The following is an 18389-nucleotide window of genomic DNA, read 5'->3' on the forward strand; positions in this document are numbered from 1 at the left end:
TGTGCCATTCTGCACCACCACCGAGCACATCTGAGCATTGCCACTTAGATTCTTCACATAGCTAAAGAATGCCTTGTGGTTATCTTTGGAATCCTTGGCAATTTTTCTTTCAAAGCTCGCCTTGGATGATATTATGAGGGATCGTAGTTTCTTGCTGATACTGATCAGGGATGTCTTCCTTTCTTGAAATTTTACTCTTTTCTGTACTAGTTTCCTCCTTCAATTGTATAGCTTGTTTATGGCAGGAGTCCAGCAGACTGGTTTCCTTTTCTTGGAGGAGCGAGTTTTGGTTTTGCTTGGGATGGCATGATCCATGCATTCTTGTAGCTGCCCATAGAATGCATTAGTAAAGGATTTTGCAGCTTGGACAGTGTTATCCTTCAGCATGGGGGCTTTGAAACTTTCCACCTCAGTCTTAAGTAATGTGAAGTTTGCCTTTGAAAAGTTTTTCACAGTGGTTTTCTTGTCCGGGGGTGGGGGCGGAATATGGATATCCAAAGTGATTTGTTTACGGACAGATCTAACCAGTGAGGGGTTGACATCTGGTGTGGAACACCGGTCGCCCATGTTGGTGATGACCAGGTCCAATATGTTGTCACCTCTGGTGGGAGTGTTGACCAGTTGAACCAGGGCGTTTAAGTTTATAAATTCTAGGAAAAGTTGGGCAAGGGAGTTAGTACTTGAGTAGTTCTCCCAGTTAATGTTTGGGTAATTGAAATCACCCAATATTAGGGTGTTTGGTAGGACCTTTAAGTTTCCCAGTGTTTCCAGAAACACGGAATGGGGGTCCTGGGACACTGTGGGTGATCTGTAGCAAGCTACAATTTGAACTGCAGTTTTGCCCATTGTTAGTTGCAAGTGGATGATCTCTGAAGCATCATGCTGTGCCACTAACCTGGAGGTGTGGGTATCCTTGATGAATATGGATAAGCTCCCACCTTTTGTATTTCGGTTTGGGTTCTGTGGCCGAAATGTATGGTACGAGTTGTAGCCTGGTAGTGCTGGGGTGCTCTCTGGAGCCTTAAACCAGTTTTCTGTTACTGCACATATATCGATTTTCTCCATACTGAGGAGTCCCTCGAGTGCATGCATTTTGAGGTTTAGACTTCTGGCATTGAGTAGCATTACCCTCATTTTTTTGTTACTTGTGCCATTTACAGTGGTGTGTTTGTCTTTTGAGCCTTGTCTAAAAAAGGCACTATGGGGGTGGCAAGAGCCTTGGCTAGTATTCAAAGCCTAAGGGTGACAGGTGCAAGCCATCTCTAGCGAAGCAACGTGACTTGTCGAGCATGTCATCCCAGGCAGACAGACACTGGATTTTTGAATGACACCAGAAACTTAGCCAATTGTTGAAATCGAGAATTTTTTCTTTGTCCATGGTATCATTCTTGGTGAGGGCAGGATGCTACTCAGGGTCAGGGTCATACCGGCCTGGGCTACTTGATCAGAGAGCTCTTCCATGTCTCTTTTTATGTAGTCCAGGGAGGTACGGCTCAGGTCATTCACACCAACATGGACAATGACAGAGTCATATCTGTACTTGTTCTTGAGTGACCCAAGTGCTTGTGTTATGTGGCGGATCCTGGCACCCGACAGGCAGCTAACAGTAACCTTCTCCTTATTCAGCCTAGTGAGTGGGACGTCAGTGTGCCTGACTATAGAGTCACCTATTACTAGTATGTTGGGTATGTTATTTTGCCTTAAGGGCTGTGACTGCATGGCACACTGGTTTTGTGAAGTATGTGTTTCATGGTTTGTGTTGGGGGGTAGAGGTTGCTTGGATGTTTGCTTTGGAGGTCTCTGTTGGCTTTGCAGATTTTATTTAGAGCCTCAGAGTATGTTTTCATGTATTTGTGTGTGTTTTTTGCCAGTGCTGGTTTAATGGGTCTATGTAAGACTGGTGGTGTAATGCAAGTATTTCCCTTCTCTTCTTGACTGTCTGATCCAGTCTTGGGTTGAGAGAGCTTAGCCTCCAGTTTGGCTGTATAACTGCATCTCTTGCATGTATTAGTGTTTGGTGGTAGGAGGAGGGGGTTGTTTGTGTACATGAGGCAGTTGTAACATTGCCTCAAAATGCCCAGATTCACCAGTTGGACTGGAGAGTACACCTGAAACTGCCCTTTGGACATGCCTGGATAGGTATAGTGAACTGTTTTACTGGATGGCTGGTAAGGTCGAAAAGAGAGCCTTGTCCTTCTGTACAGTACAGGAGGGTCTAGTACTAGGGTTTATAAGTGCTTGCTATAAGTTTTGAGCAAGTGCTGGGCTGAGAAATGAATGGCTTGAGTGCTTAAGTTGAACGTTTGTCTAGTTCCAAGGGAAAATTTGAAGAGGAGATTTTGTGGAGCCGGGAATAGTTTTACCCTAGCTAACCAGTGCTGCCTGGCACGCAAAACCAGGCAAATATGGTATAGCAGGGAAATGAAAGAGATGGAAATTAGCCCAAAATGACCAATAAACTACTAATTTCTGGGCTGAAACCACTCCTCCAGGGACTGATAGGCTGCTCAAAGCTCCCCTCTCTCACAGGTGAAGAGAAACTTCCTTCTATCCAAGTAAAGTATGGGCAAACACAGAGATTTGTAACACAGCCCTAAATTCAGCACTAACCTGGAAACTGGACTACACTAGCTTAGAAAGGCTGGAAACAAGTGTGTATGTATATATATCTTTTTTTCAGAAAACAAAGCAGATACACTCAAAAAAAAGTTTAAAAGCACAGATAAGGACACTTACTGTTATATTTCGCAGATCAGAGTTGTAGTCAATGCTCCCAGTAATAAAGTAGGAAGAAACACAAATACAGTAAAAGCAGATGAATAAAGTGCAATATATATATACATATATATAAACAAACAAACAAACAATAGAAAATGAAAACTGATTTAAACAAGTTACCCAATTAACCAGAAAAAAGCTCAAAACTGAGCCCTGTTCCAGAAGTCTTCAATCAGACCAGATCTAACTGCACACCCCTGCTTACTAGGGTGCAGGGGAACATTCTCCAAAAAATGATTGCCTGGATCAGTGTTCAAGTTATACAAACAAAGCTAGATTCAGCAGGCCTGAATCTGGTGTATGCTACAGCAACAAGGCGCACCAATTTCAGAAAGAAAGAAACAGTTCAAATAAGCAGTCACAATAAGCCTGTGACCAGAAATTCCCAGCTCAGAAGGGCAGAATCCAGCCTCTCCTACCACAAGAGTGCAGACCACAAACCTTCTTAATGTAGAATAACTGGCCTGAAGCCCAAGTGCTTAAGCCAGAACTAATATACTAGAATAGCAGACATTGGGCCTTCAATCAGCAATTCCCAGCTTAGAAGGATGTAAGCTATCTGTCCTGCCACAACAGTGCAGACCACAAACCTTCTTAATGTAAAACAGCCTGCATGAAGCCCAAGTGCTTAAACAAAAAGACTTAGAATAACAGTTACAATTTAATCAGGCTATGACCAAGCAGTAATAAATGCAGCAGAATAAATAAAATAGAGTACTTTTAAGAAAAGCAAAATAAAGTAGGAGGAAACACAAATGCAGTAAAAGCAAATGAATAATGTGCAATTTTTTTGTTTTAAGTGCAAGAAGAGAGGAAGGAAGAACCTAAGTGGGCTGGCCTTCTCAAATCTTCTCTCTGTATTAAGTTCAGTGAACACTAGACTCAGAATATGATCTAACTGTACTCGGTTAAGTGAGCAAACGAGATGGACCCAGGAGGAGTGTTTTAATACAGACTTACTGGAGGGGCAGGCAATTCCAGAGTCACCAACACAGGAACAGGGAGGGAGGGAGGGAGGTTGGGTGGGTAACCAACTGCAGAGAGACACACAGCACACTGTTCAGAAACACACAATTAGGAAACAGAAAAAATAAAAATACAGTATTTATAAAACTGCAAGTTTGTACTTAATAGAAGACTAAAATTCAATACTGCAAGTTTCACTTAGCTTCAGCTTGTAATGCAGATAAAGTTTCACTTAGCTTCAGCTTGTAATGCAGATGTTTGTAGCCAAGAAAGTCTCTCAGGAGTGGAGCATAAAATGATTTCTCAAACTTTGTGGCTAGCACTTAAAGTACAGAGGAATCCCTCTAGGCTATTAAATATCAGATAAAGAAGTGATAACACCACCCCCTCTTATAGCAAAATAACTGCAGAGACACAGCACACTGTTCAGAAACACAGTTAGGAAACAGAAAAACTGAAAATACAGTACTTTTAAAACTGCAAGTTTGTACTTAGACTAAAATTCACTACTGCAACTTTCACTTAGCTTCTGCTTGTAATGCAGATGCTTATGAAGCAGTATAACATTACTAAGAAATTTAAGAATGTATGTTGGTCTGCATAGAAGAAGAATAAAGTAAAATGTTAGAGATTAAGCAAATAAATAGATATAAAGGATGGCATACATCAGGGATTTTCTATGAGTAGTATATTATTTGCATTATTATTAGTAAGAAATGTAAATATACACATTAGAGGTGCTACTAATGAAGGGGCAAAAATTCCTGTCATGTTTACTTATTCAGATAATATTTATAGTGATTACGAGAAGAAAAGTCTGGATAAAGAAGTTATATGTTATATACATCAATGTTTGAATATACTAGGCATGACTTTAAAGGAAAAAGGTAAATGACTGGGTGATATAATAAAGATAAGAGGAGTACCCTTCTCGATGAAAGAAATCTGTGTTAGGAATAAGATTTGGGAGAAAAAAACGTAAGTTAGGAACAATGAAACAGGATACTAGATTTTGGAAAACATACAAGCTATTGTTTAACAAGAAGGTTATGAGAGTTCATAATGAGAAAGACTGCTTATTTTGCTAGTGTCTATATATTGGTAATAATTTGTGAAAAAGAAATACAACCATCCATCAACCCCTTTTCCCATTTTTGCACATGGAGTTGGAGTGTCACTTCAACAGTGACAATTATCTAGAAACAAAGTTTACACTGCTGGGTGGCTAGCCCTGCCACAGTGATTCTTTTACACCACATATTCACATGCACATTCATACCTCTGGTCAATTTAGTGTCCAGTCCTCCTACTGCATGTTCTTGGAATGCGGGAGGAAATGGAGCACCCTGGGGGACACTGGGAAGACATGCAGACTCTGCATGCACAGATGGCACCCCAGATGAGGATCGAACCAGGGAATGTCTTGCTGTGAGACAGCACTATCAGCTGCACCACTGTGCTACACAGGGTTTATGACTGAATCCAGTGAAGACAGTCTTGTACATGGGCAAGGATGTTAGAGGTTTAGGATTAATAAACCCAGTTGTTTATGTGTTGCTCTGAATATTCTATAAAGTTTTACTTTGCATAAATGATAAAACTGAAAAGTTAGTAGTAAATGTACTAAAGTACAAAGTGGTACTAGGATATGTTACAAAATTCAAAAGAGGAAACTATGTTTAAATTAAATAATGAAGGGTTATCACAAAAAAAACCTTTTATGGAAAATAAAAAATGAGAGGAAAGTGTGGTATAAAAAATATCATAATACAATATTATTGAGTTAATCCTTGGGTTGAGCTAGCAAATGGAAATGTTAAAGCTATAAAAAAGTATGAAAAGCATGTTGTAATAAGCAAGTGTAATTTCAAGTTTTTTTTTAATGGAGATCAGAAAATTAATAAATTACCAGTAAAGGGAAATATGCAATTTAAAAAAAAAAATTTCATAAAAAGAGTTTGTATATATTGCGGTAAAGAAGAAATTACATAACATATTTACTTACAATATATCTACTGCGGTGGTGGTGCTGCGGTAGCGTTGTCGCCTCACAGTGCGGTGGTGGTGCTGCGGTAGCGTTGTCGCCTCACAGTAAGACGTTGTCCTGTTCGATTCTCAGCTAAAGTATCTTCTGTGTGGAGACATGCGTGAATGGGCATACCTTGGTTGTGCGTCTGAGCTGGCAACTCAGAACGTAAAAATCTACTGCCAATCATTAGCGGACCGGAGTTTGGCTGTGGTGACCCCTAACCGGGAAAAGCCGAAAGACACAACAACATTTACTTACAATATACAAGGACTACAAAACTGTGGGAAATTGTGTCAAGAAAATTTCATTGAAAATATAAAGGAGGTACATGAAATAAATATGGATATGATTATGTATGGATATATGGCCATAAAAATAAAGAATACCTTAGTAAAATAGATCTATTTTGTGTAGACCATTTGGAATGAAAGGCTAAATTAAATCATGTTTAATGGTAGATGTGATCAGCAGTAATTTTAAGAAAAATTAGATGATGGTTGTGGCAAAAGGAGTGAGTGTCAACTAAGATAATGAAAACAAAAGCTTAACAATCATCTATGATTAAATGGTAATAATGGAAGCGAATGGAAATTTGTACACTGTATATATTAGTAAATATGTAAGTTTATAAACAGTATTGTACATACTTTTTTTTTAAATAAAGGACCCCTACTCTTTTCAGCAAGTGCAGTAGGATCTTTTATATCAACCCAAGCTACTACCATTTCAGGCATATGGTGCCTTGATTCAACATCTCATCCTAAGGATGGCATCAGGTCTCAGTTCTAACACCATTGTACCTACACCATCCACTGCAGCACCACTATGTGCAGCCTGTCAGAGGGCACCTCAGGAATGGCTGCAGTCATCAGTCTCAAATGTTGTGGGGCATAGTTGATCCAGAGCAGCATTCAAATTTAAGATTTTGGATGCTTGGGCCAGAAGAGGCATATATGTTTAACATGAGGGCCTGTCTAGCAATGAGCTGTCTAAGCATCATTTTATGAAGGACAGTAACATGAGACTTAACAAGATTCACTGTTACTCGCACAAAAGGAACAATCTGAACAGGGACTCCCTGAGTGCATTCACACCTAAACTGATGGAGCAGCAATTTACAAAGATACCAAATACAGGAAGTAACTTTATGTTTGCTGAAGTGCAAATAGGGACCTGTAACTATTGAATAGCATGGGGAACTGGCCCTAAACAGAAGCAAGTGAAATTATCGAGCTTGTTGGTGATCTTGGTACATAAGGCATATTCGAGTTCTAAACAGCACTACCAGTTCCCTTTTGACAAAAAGCTGGACTGCAAGATGACCATCTGAAAGATGTGTCTGGGAATGAAGCTGTTTACGGTGTTGAGATCTAGAACAGGCTTGAGGCAATTTGTCTTTTGGAGCACTAAAATATAGATTAGGATTCAAACTCTTTCTTGTCTGAGGCGACCTCCTGGACAGTTATTTTAATAGGATACTGGAGACCCCTCCCTGCAGGATTTTCTGAAGAGGGGGTGCAGGATGAAGAGGAGAGATTGTGGAAATAGCAACATCTATGGAGGAGAGAGAGTACATTCAGGATACTACTGTTCTGATCTACCGGTCTTTGATGATAGGAATCCAAAGAAAACAGGTGAAGAGATGGAAGGTCCCTGAATGCATTCAGAGTCACACCACTGTATAAGGCCTCAAGCCTGCTGTTATCAAACTGTCGATGGTGTGAAGATGGGTGAAGGCTGTGAGCCTAGCCAGATAGAATAGCCAGATGATAATTCTGTCATTTGTAAACATTAATGTAAGCCACAGGCTTGTTCTCTTAAATGTGAAAAGACTGCATTGGATACTGAACTGCAAAGATGCAACAACAGTGCACTCTGCTGTAAGAAAGCTAAGTCAAGCATTTCATGACTGTCTTTGATGTCAAAATTTGGAGCCAATATGTCTAGAGGGAGGCATCCTGCCTATTGTTTTAAGATCAGAGTTAATGGCTAGAATTTGCATGTATAAATGTCCTTTATTGCTCTGGTTTCTGACCAGGTGTACAGAATGTAAATGTAGTTTCTGTTAGCCTGAGAACACCAGAGAGGTGTGAAGAATTATGTCATGGGAAGCAGCAGCTCTGTGTTATCAATTTAAAAAGACAGAGAATAAGAGAGCTCAGACCATTTTTGTCTTGAGAACATCAAACATCACCAGCACTGATTTGCTCTATATGCAAGTTATTTAGAAATGTGTTTTCTCTTAGTCTAATCTTCCAAATTCCTACCTAGAAGATGTACTGCTGAAATATGGTGTGAAAGGATGCCACAACAGATAAGAGAAGAGATTTTCAAAGAGCTGTCTTCTCTCACAGATGATAAACTACTATACTGAGGAAGCTAGCTTGGAGTTCATTAGACAGACTCACAAACATGTGAGGCAAGCTAGCTATAACAAGATGCAAGAAATTCTGTAAAGGAAAAATAAATGTCTACTTTGAAAATAAAAACTACTAAAGCATTCAACAAGACAGCCCGAATACAGAGTAGCTCATTTCCCACTGCTAAAACTATAGGATACACAGTTATCTCCAAGAAAGGAACCGAGAACTCTATTAGTCCACACTCATCTCTCCTGCATTGTTATTTTCCCATAGAAAGAGATCCACCCACAGATAAGACAAGAAGGTTGATCCAAAATGGAAAAACAACCAAATTCTGCTTGCACTCGGGTAGACTGACTGCTCAAAGAAAAGCCAGACTAGGCATATACCAGGAATTATTTCTGTTTGCCAATATCCTTCCAAGAATACTGTTCATCCAATAAATAAGTACAGAAAGACTGTTCCAATCCAGAAGTATCTAAGGAACAAACTGACTAAACATCTCATGCACTCTTTCTTTTATGCTTGATTCTTAAAATCTGAGCAAGTGAAATTGTTACCAAGCCAAGCAGATGATGACTGGTGCTTTTGAGCAGCAGAAAGAGAGCCAGAACACTCGCCAGATTCCTATTGGATGGACAGATAACAACAACTCAACTGAATATAACACTGTCTTCACTCATGTCAGAAACATTTTACAGATCAACTGTAGACACCTTCCTAGGGTGTTTTCTTTCACTCACTTTATGAGAAAACACAATGCAATCACCATAAATTTCAAAAGTATAACATTTTTTTTTTTATCTATGGAATAGATTTCCTGGGGTATGATTAAACCATTTGGCAGAAGTCTTATTTCCCCTGCCATAGCACTACTTTATATGAACATTTTTTGGTGACTCGCCAATAACAGGAAAAGCTAATGCAATAGCTGTCATTATCTCACTGTCCCGTGATGATTCTATATGAGGCCTTGGATAGCGTCGAGGGTGTGTGAAAATTTATATCACCAGCAGTGGAGGCGTCTTCTCTAATGCCAAGATCAGTATTGTGGGGGAAACAGGAAGCAACCTGATGGCAGATAATGGTTGAAGAACTGCGGCACTGGTGATGGTACCAAGGATACAGGGGAGGTTGGGCAGGGGAAAAAAAATAATTCTAACAGCCTGGTACAGGGGTAGGGGGATGGGATAAAATATCACCAGCCCAGAGCCTTCATCATGGTCTCTGCCAGCCTGTTATAAACAACAGCAGGAATAGCACAAAACGAGAAGGAGTCTGAGTGTAACTGGCTTACAATATTGAGGCATGTCAGGGGAAGCACAAATATCTGCAGATCAGCTATCAAAATCAGCAGTTGACATGCTGAGCTGAAGTTTTAGTTGTTTGGATGCAATCCTTGACAATGTTTGAGAAATTGTAACCGTAGGATCAGGAAAAGCATGTCACATCAAGAGAAGGAGAGACAGAAAAAGACAGTCTTTACTTAATTTTAGTAATGGAATGAGATGAAGTTGCCATCCCAGCAGAAGATGACTGGGGCTTTGGAGAAGCAGAAGGAGAGCTAGAAGGCTCACCAGATTCCTGATGGATGGAGAGATAAAGACAACTCAGCTCAACGGAATATAGCATTAGGAACTGCATCTATTTCTGTTTTTTTTTTAAGCATGTCTTTGCTGAACCCCTTATAAAAGGGACACTTGTAAATCTTTTTAGTATCACCTACGCAACATAACTATCTGTCACTGTAAGGAAATTTCTGGTCATGGGACATACCAGTGAAAAAAAACACTGAGATGCTACGAAGCTGACAGACAGGGGCATACACTTAAGAAGGAATAAGAGATATTAAATTATTTCTATTTTTTTCTAATACGGAAGACTGAATATGATATTAATCATGATAAAAAACAGAAGTGTTTTTTTTTACAGTCAAATTGTTTTTCATGTTGCTTTATAACAAAATGCAGTAGTATGGGCACATTTTTCACTATGTGAACAGAAACATGATAAAGATGATACGGAGACACTAGGCACTGCTGTGCATAATGCGAAATGGCTATGTGCTGGCAGACTAGGAAAGTCCTGTTGCTACGGAAGATGAACATCTTCTCATAAGAACTTTGAAATACATCAGTTTCCTTGTATTAACATCCCTATAGTTGAGTAAAATTTTACAATTTACATGATACAAAGATGATAAAAATAGCATTAACTTGTTTATTTTTCAGTTAACGACTTAATCCAGTTCAAGGTCTTGGAGCAGCGGAGGCTTATTTCAACACTTAATGGGCGAGGGCCTGATTCCCCTAAATACTACTGGAAAAATGAATTCTGTGGCCTAGCGAATTCAGTCTCACTGAAACAACATATTACATCACATGCCACAAAAGTACTTGGGAGCAGGCATGGGTTAGTAGGGGTAGGTCCAGAAGAAAACAGCAAGCATCCCATAAAAAGCAGTGAGTCAACAGCAGTGTAATCACATGCAGTTTAATCAACCAAGGATCAAAGAAATACCATTTTGCCAAAGTAAGCTTTACTGTCAATGTTTTGGATGTGCATTTTCAGTGTTATTGACCATTTTATTTCCGTGTGTGTGTGTGTGAGTGAGTGAGAGAGACATTAGTGTACATCTGTATTTTTTTTTTAATAGTTATGATGGCTGCTGTTTTATATAATAGTTTGGTTTTACTGCACCATAATGCTGCAGATGTGGTGCTGGGATTCTACAAGCGGGTTATTTGCCCTTGTCCCATAGTTCTGCAACTGAAGTTAATATACATACAAGTAATAGTGCAAAGTCCCCAAAAAGGAGTAGAAGGGAGCTTGCCTTCTTACAAAAAATGTTTGTTATTTTTGTTTTCTGTCTGTTGATCCACGTTTGGGGATGTCTGTTTTTTTAGTATAGTGGCTTCAGTTACTGTTGTTTTCTTTTAAGTAACACAAATCCTTCCACAACCACAGAAGGAGGAAGAAAGGGTTGAAAACTGCCACCAAAAGTGGTTCCCAGTGGGAATTGAGGTGCTGTGGTTGGTAAATACTTCATGAAGAAATGCGGGCATCAATAAAACTGCACAGGACTGGGAAAGAGATTCTTGCACTCATCATCTTGCAATGGATTCATTTTCACATTAGATGGAAGTCACACTGCAACCCACTGTGGTAAGATACATACCAACTCTGGAGAGAACCAAGCATCCATCCATACAAGGACCCAGCATCAGACAGCAAATCAGATCCATACTACTACCAGAGTCAACCTAATCAAGTTTTGTTTTATTTATATTCCCCCATCTAACCTCATCGCTGCACTGGCTATAAGTACCAACTAACAGTACAGCAAACCTGATTCTGGGCCATAAGCCAGCAGAGATGCTCACATAATAAACTTCTCAATACAATGACATGAAATATATGAGCTATATTAAAAAAAAAAACAGTTCAAGAGACTACATGGGAAAGATATCACAAGGGCTCATGCACAAACTGAATACAATGCAGTATTCTTACTACCTTAAATGTAATATGCACCAGCCTGAACCAGCAACCACAATTGCATTAAAACATTGCTGTGATGTGTACTACAAGTTTGACCAACTCAGTAAATGACAGGCTTAATGTGTTTAAAAAGTCTTGTTTTCCCACATTTACGTTTTCTATCATTTCCTGAAGGCTTTCATAGCAAGGACAAAACTATTTTTTTCTCTACACTAGCTTGCACTTCTTTTAGGAATCAAATCAGCATTACCATGATGCTATGGCTTCAGAATACATGATAAATAAATGCGTGTAACTGTAATCTACCTCAAAGTAATGCACCCAAAACTTCCACACGAAGAAAAAAATATATATCCTTGAAAGAAAAAAATCTGAAAAAACGTATTTGCATGTTGAAACAACAAATTTATTAACTAAAGTGACTACACTTCTTATGTACAATTAAGTCACTGTGCTGCAAAGCAAAGACAAATGCACACACAAGTCACAGACTCTTCCCTGCTCTCTCGAGTCACACTTTCATTAGACAGCCATGGAAAACATATTTCAGCATAATTACTTACAACCACATCTTCTTTATAATCCAGTCTCAACAGCAAATAAGAATGTGGAAATTTTAAACAGTCTTCTTTCATGTTCCTCATAATGATTTGGTACTTAGTGTGCTGCTTGGCAAGAAGTGTCATTTTTGTGGTTTCATTCAACTCACTTTAAAGTACTCTACTTCTCTTTTTAGGACTGTTTTCAGTCCAGGCAGAAACACAAAGCAACAATATTTATAATCCGTGAAATAAAACTCTTTCGGGAGTACAGTTTTAAGTGAATGGTGTAGGGACAATTTTAGAGTGAGTAATGCCAACCCACACTATTCTATTTTTATTTAATTATTTTATTTTACATTTGTTTACCGGGATAGTCCGACTGGACATATGTCCATTTTCAGCAGAGGCCCAGGGAGAACAGCTACAAATCGACAGACTTACATAGATAACATTAGAAAGTAAAGTATAAAACAAGTGACTATGTACAATGGTTAGTGGTGTTCCCTAACTGGGACTCACAGTTCACTCGGTCAGACACTTTTAAAATGCAAGAGACATCAGACTGGTTGCATAGCTTGGTGAAGTGGTTGCATGTTGTGGTATATAGAGATTATGTTTTCAGTTTATAACAATCAGGGTTGGTACACGGGCAAAGCCAGTTCTCTTTGAAATACCATTTGAGGTTTTCTTTAAAAGAGACTTATGGAGGATTGTAGGGTTATATTACGGCAACGAATTACAGGTTTTGCAAACAAGGACTCACCAGCAGCATTATTAGCTTTGTGGGTTTGGACCAGTAGGTTGTTGGCTGATCGTAGGGATCTTAAGTTGCTATATGGCTTAATGATATTTACAAGTGAGGGGGTGTCCTCAGGGTGGTACAAAATTAAGAGTTGATTAAATTGAATTAAGCTGGGCAGTTCTAGCCACTCTAGTTGTGTCAGGTTCTGGCAGTGGTGGGTTCTATAAGTGGAGCCAGTGGCGAATCTGGCAATATGGCTGTAGCTTTGGGAGAGCTTACCTAGTTCGGATTTGTTGAGGTTCAAGAGTACTGTCGAAGCATATAAAAGACTAGAGAGTAGGTGTGACCGGGCGATTGCAGTCCTAGCCAGTGGGGTTAAAAATGTTTTGTTTCTATACAGTGATCCAAGCTTATTTATGGTCTGTATGGTTTTGTTGACCTGTAAGTCAAATTTAAGATTGTTGTCTATGATAACCCCTAGGAGCTTAGTGTGTTGATCTGGGGAGATAGTGGTACCATTGTTAGACATGAGAGAATGAAAGTGTGGCTGATCTACTAGCGGAGGTGAAGAGTAGAAGTTTAGTTTTTAGGGGGTTCAGCAGTAGGCATTGGTTGGCGAGCCATTTCTCAACAGTGTTGAATGTATTTTGGGTTAGGATTTGCAGTTCGGATGGGGAGGTGGCTGAACAGATCAGAGTGGAATCGTATGCATACTGAATACAGGTGGCTTTAGAGATAGCAGTGTGAAGGTTGTTGATAAAAATAGAGAAGAGTAGTGGACCTAGTATGGAGCCTTGAGGGACACCAAGTGTGAGAGGTAGCTGGCTGGAGAGTTTGCCCTGCCATAATACAGCCTGTTGTTTACCAGACAGGTAGGACTGGAAACACTGGATTGCATGCATATCTGAGGGAAATAGACTTGAGAGAGATAATGAGAAGTTCATGGTTGACCATGTCAAAGGCTTTAGATAGGTCAAGAAAGAGGGCGGAGGACAGCTTATTGTTATTCCTGCTTTGGTTTATGGCATTAGTAAAGGAGAGGAGGGCCGAGGTGGTGCTATGGTGTGGCCTGAAACCATGCTGGGAGTTGGACAGTAAGTTATTATGTGTAAGGTACTGCATTAGTTGCTTGTGTACACATTTCTCCATTATTTTGGCTAATGGGGAAGAATGGCAATGGGTCTACAGTTGGATAGGTCTGTAGAACTACCACCTTTGTGGAGTGGGATGACATGGGATATTTTCCAGAGGGAGGGAATAGCACTTTCGGATAAGGTTCTGTTGATTAGGGTAGATATGGAATATGCAATGGCATCTGCTGCTATTTGTAGGTACTCTGCAGGGAGGAGGTCAGCAGCGAGGGTGGTAGGTTTTAGTTTTTTTTATAAGTGTTTTGATAAAATTATTGGATATCGTCTGGAAGCTAAATTGGGGGTGATTAGTGGGTAGTTTAGGGGTGTGGTTTAAGTTTGTGGGGGTTAGTTGAATTGCCAGGGATTGTATTGTTTCAGTGAAAAAGCTATTATAAGTGGTAGCTATGGTCTCAGGGGAGCTATTGGTGTGGTTAGCTGGGGTTGGGGTGGTAGAACAACCTGGATGTAAAAGTTGATTTAGGCCTGCCCAGAACTTTTGAGGGTGGTTTTGGTGTTTTTGTAGGAGGTTATGGTAAAAGCTTTTTTATCTAGTAAAATAGAGTTTTTTGTATCATTCCTGAGTTGACGATATTTTAAATGGTCATGTGGGGCTTTAGTTGATCTCCAGCTGGCTCAGGCCCTGTTTCTAGTTTTGATTTTAGATTTGGTATCTTTTGTGAGCCATGGTGCTGTGTTTGATCTACATGTTATTGTACGTGCTGGAGCATGAGCATCAAGGATACCTATGAGTTTAGTGTTAAAGTGAGCTACAGCCTCTTCTAGTGGTAGGTTTTTTAGTACTGACCAGTCAACTGCTTTTAGTTCATTTACGAAAATAGCAGCGTCAAAGTTTTTTCTGTTTCTATTTGTTTTATATTTGGTCTGGTGGGGGTTTCCTGCCTTATGTTTTATGATATAGGTTAGTAGAGTGTCACTAAAGTCATCAGGGAAAGTGTCAGCTGTGTACAGTTGGGGTTGGTTATTAACTAGGATCCAGTCTAGGAGACTTTCCCGGTTGGTTTGTTTATCCTGGTGGGAGAGGTTATGGTCTGTTTAAACCCAGACAGGTTTATAGGGGTAAGGGGGGCTCGGAGGAGCAGGGGTGCCAGTTGGTATTGACATCACCAAGAACTATGGTTCACTAAGGCTGAGATTTCTTATATATACACACACACACACACATACATAGTTACATTTTAATTCTGATATAAATTCATTTCTTAAACTCACTCCTAGAGGATATACCAATTCTCATGTCAAAAACCGGTAATCACTCTTTATCATCTCCCCCTTCTGGTCAAATTAAAGAATTTTCTGAACAAAACTAAATGGTCTCCACGGATGATAGCAATACAAAGCATCAAATCCATTTATTCACTCTTAAAATAAATGAAAACTGCAGCTCTCAAGGCACTCACTGTAAATTAACCATTATGCAACTCTATAAAAGTAAACAATTTCCAGCCAAGAATGCATTAAAATAACACATTTAATTTAAACGTTTTATCTAATACAGCTTCCTTACAGAAGTAGCAGGAAACAGTACAAAAAATAAAATATACTTCCTTACAGAAGTAGCAGAAGCAGTACAAAAAGTAAAATATAACTTTGTGGCAACCATTCCACAATACGCATTACATATTTATAACTACACCAGAATTTTCACTATATGCCTTTTCCTTGCTAAAGCTAGGACTCTGGTTTCACTAACCACCAAGTGTGAATGGTAAAATTAAAACTCAGCTGCTGCAGTAGCCCATCTACAGAATACAACACAGGTAAATAAAAACTGCTCATGAAGTCCAATAATAAAATAAATATAAGCCCTGCTGTGTGGCACAGGGGGATGGAGCCCAGACTGTGACGAACATGAACACAGTCTGATTAGTGGTATGGGTGCTGGAAGAGACTGGTGGGGGGTGATTTATGCTCAGCTTGCCCACTGTACCAGGGATAGTGGGGTTTCTGCCTGTGATGTAACATACCTCATTGATGAGACTAGTGCTATAACTGCATAGTAGACTGCCTTTAAAAATTCAGCACAGAAGAGCGGTGTCAAGCTAACTGATTCTGTGTGCAGTGATGCACGTAATGGCAGCAGATCCATCCACTTAGGGCATACAAAAATGCCCCAACATGCAGGACAGCATGTATGACACTATCACTCCAATCCACCTCACCTTCCCAACCCACAAATGAAGCAGTTCCAATCATGGGGAGGATAGTTAGTGTTTGGGACATTAAGCTACACAGAACAATGAGTACACCATGAGTGGCTGATGGTCAGCTGGAGGGCATACAAAGGAAGCCAAAAAAAGAGAGGGGATTTTTTTTCTTTTTTTGGGGGGGGGGGGGGTAGTGCAGTGTACTGTTATATTATGGCCCTTTCCACCTTTTGTGAAACTGCCTCTAAACCTGGTTTAAGCTTGCCTCCTGTCCATAGTAATACCAAATCTGTAAGTTCAAAACTACAAAGATTTAAACACAACCTAAACCTCACAAATGCAATGCAACATTAACAACTGCTAAAAATGAAACACATAAAACTGCTCCCAGCACATATTTTGGGAACACTGTCTGGACATGATAATATGCAAGATCATCTACACAAACTGCTGCCTGCTATGTTAGTTTTGCAACAGTACAATGTTTCAGTTGTCAAGTAGACCACACTTGCATCTGTCCCTGTAGGACAGATGGCAACACATGCACACATAGAAGGGAGGCATGGGGTAGGCATTAGGCTCACCAGGCCACTGATGGGCGGTAGCCTTCACAGTTAGTGTGCAGAAGGGAACTCATAAGGGGTGGCCACTGTGGCAAACTCTTTAACAGTAACCCCACCCAGTGGAATGACATTTAGGTTATCCAAACAAGATTCAGGCAACCACGAGTGTACTTTGTCATGACAATCCCCTCAGACACCTTCTGCCTGAGTTCCAGATGGAATCCCCAGGACCATTTCTCTCAAGTATCTCCGATTTTCAGGAACAACTTTGATTTTGACTCAAATTTCAGCTCTGTCCCTCTTAATCCCTCATAAAAGTAGTGAATTTGGGAGAAAAAGTGACAAATTACATTTAATAAAAAATTGCAATAATTAGAGTTCTAGACCTTTTAGTTAAGATAATGTGAATTAATTCACGTTCTCTTATTCTGTCAATATTTCAAATTAATATTTTAAAAGTGTCCTCGATTATTTTTGTATTTGTCCCAGATTCTGTTATGAGCTAAGCCCGGGACAGAGGAACGAATGTGCAGTGAGTGACTGATAAAGGGAAGACTCGATGGTCAGTAGGCACGGGGACAAAAATCACCTAGAAATATATCCCCACCATGGTTGAGTACCCCCTAGAACAATCAAAATTGTTAAGCTATACACACAGGTCTCTCTGCTTCTGAGATTGCTGTTAACCCATTCCTTTCACAGACACACACACACACAGGGTGCGGTAAGGGTGCACGAGTTTCCGCAACATTTAACAACAATCCTTTTTCAAGCACAGTTATGTATCCAACATACTGTTCAATTTATCTACCAAATTCATCAGGTCTCACCTCATACCGAAGCAGTGTAATAAGCTCTTTACAGCAAAAAGCGGCATTGGGTCCACTGCATGCCAGATGTGCTCGACCCCAGTGCTGCTGCAGTACATGAATTGAATTAGACACTCGAATGCCTTTTCCTGCTTCGCTGGCCTATCCACGAAATCTCCATGCAGCAACAGTACTACTCCGGTTTCCTGAGCAATAAAGACTTGGAAAAAGTAGATTGCACAAGAATAGTCTTCACATCAATACCTGCAGCTCGGACTCTGTATGCTTCCAATACTGAAGTACAACACATCTCTCACACGTTTTTTATTGGTCTATAGACTCAGTCTGCACTGGTTTTTCGTTGCACCCATTTCAACAATCTGTCGAATAATCTTTACTCTCGTTTTGTTCCAGCTATCAGTCCGCTGCATCGCATGTAAAAGAAAGTGAAAAATAACACTAATAACCAGCTGCAAGCCACCACCATACAAACTCAGAACCTTCAGTAGGCCCGCCCCATCAGGAGGCGTGGCGACGTCCAAGCAAACCGTAGAGGGTTGGTCTAATGCTAATAAACCATTAACAAGTTACTGCAGCTCTGAAAACAGTTGATGGTGCTAAGTAAGGTGTGTGTATAATGTTATTTTATGCAACACAAATATGGGTTCGGAATATAATATTTCTTAAAGTGTAGCTACTGGAACGCGATATTTGTAATGCGCCAACTTTGGAATGTACAAACCTACTGTTTGCGTCTGGAAGCACAGCTCTCAACCTTCCGTCTCCGAAGTGTGAAAC

The 18389-nt window shown here is 40.0% G+C and overlaps 1 protein-coding gene across 1 annotated transcript in view; it reads right to left on the reverse strand.

Moving 5' to 3' along the window:
• GPR63 (G protein-coupled receptor 63) overlaps positions 1-18089 on the reverse strand; it is a 433154-nt gene extending 415065 nt beyond the window's left edge. The window contains exon 1 of the mRNA XM_044065687.1: positions 17613-18089. The gene's annotated coding sequence lies outside the window, so the exon portion shown is untranslated. The remainder of the gene's footprint in view (positions 1-17612) is intronic.
• Positions 18090-18389: the final 300 nt, after the last annotated feature.

Source organism: Protopterus annectens, chromosome 1.part0 (genome assembly GCF_019279795.1).
Source record: "Protopterus annectens isolate FY-2018-M chromosome 1.part0, PAN1.0, whole genome shotgun sequence".
NCBI lineage: Eukaryota > Metazoa > Chordata > Ceratodontiformes > Protopteridae > Protopterus > Protopterus annectens.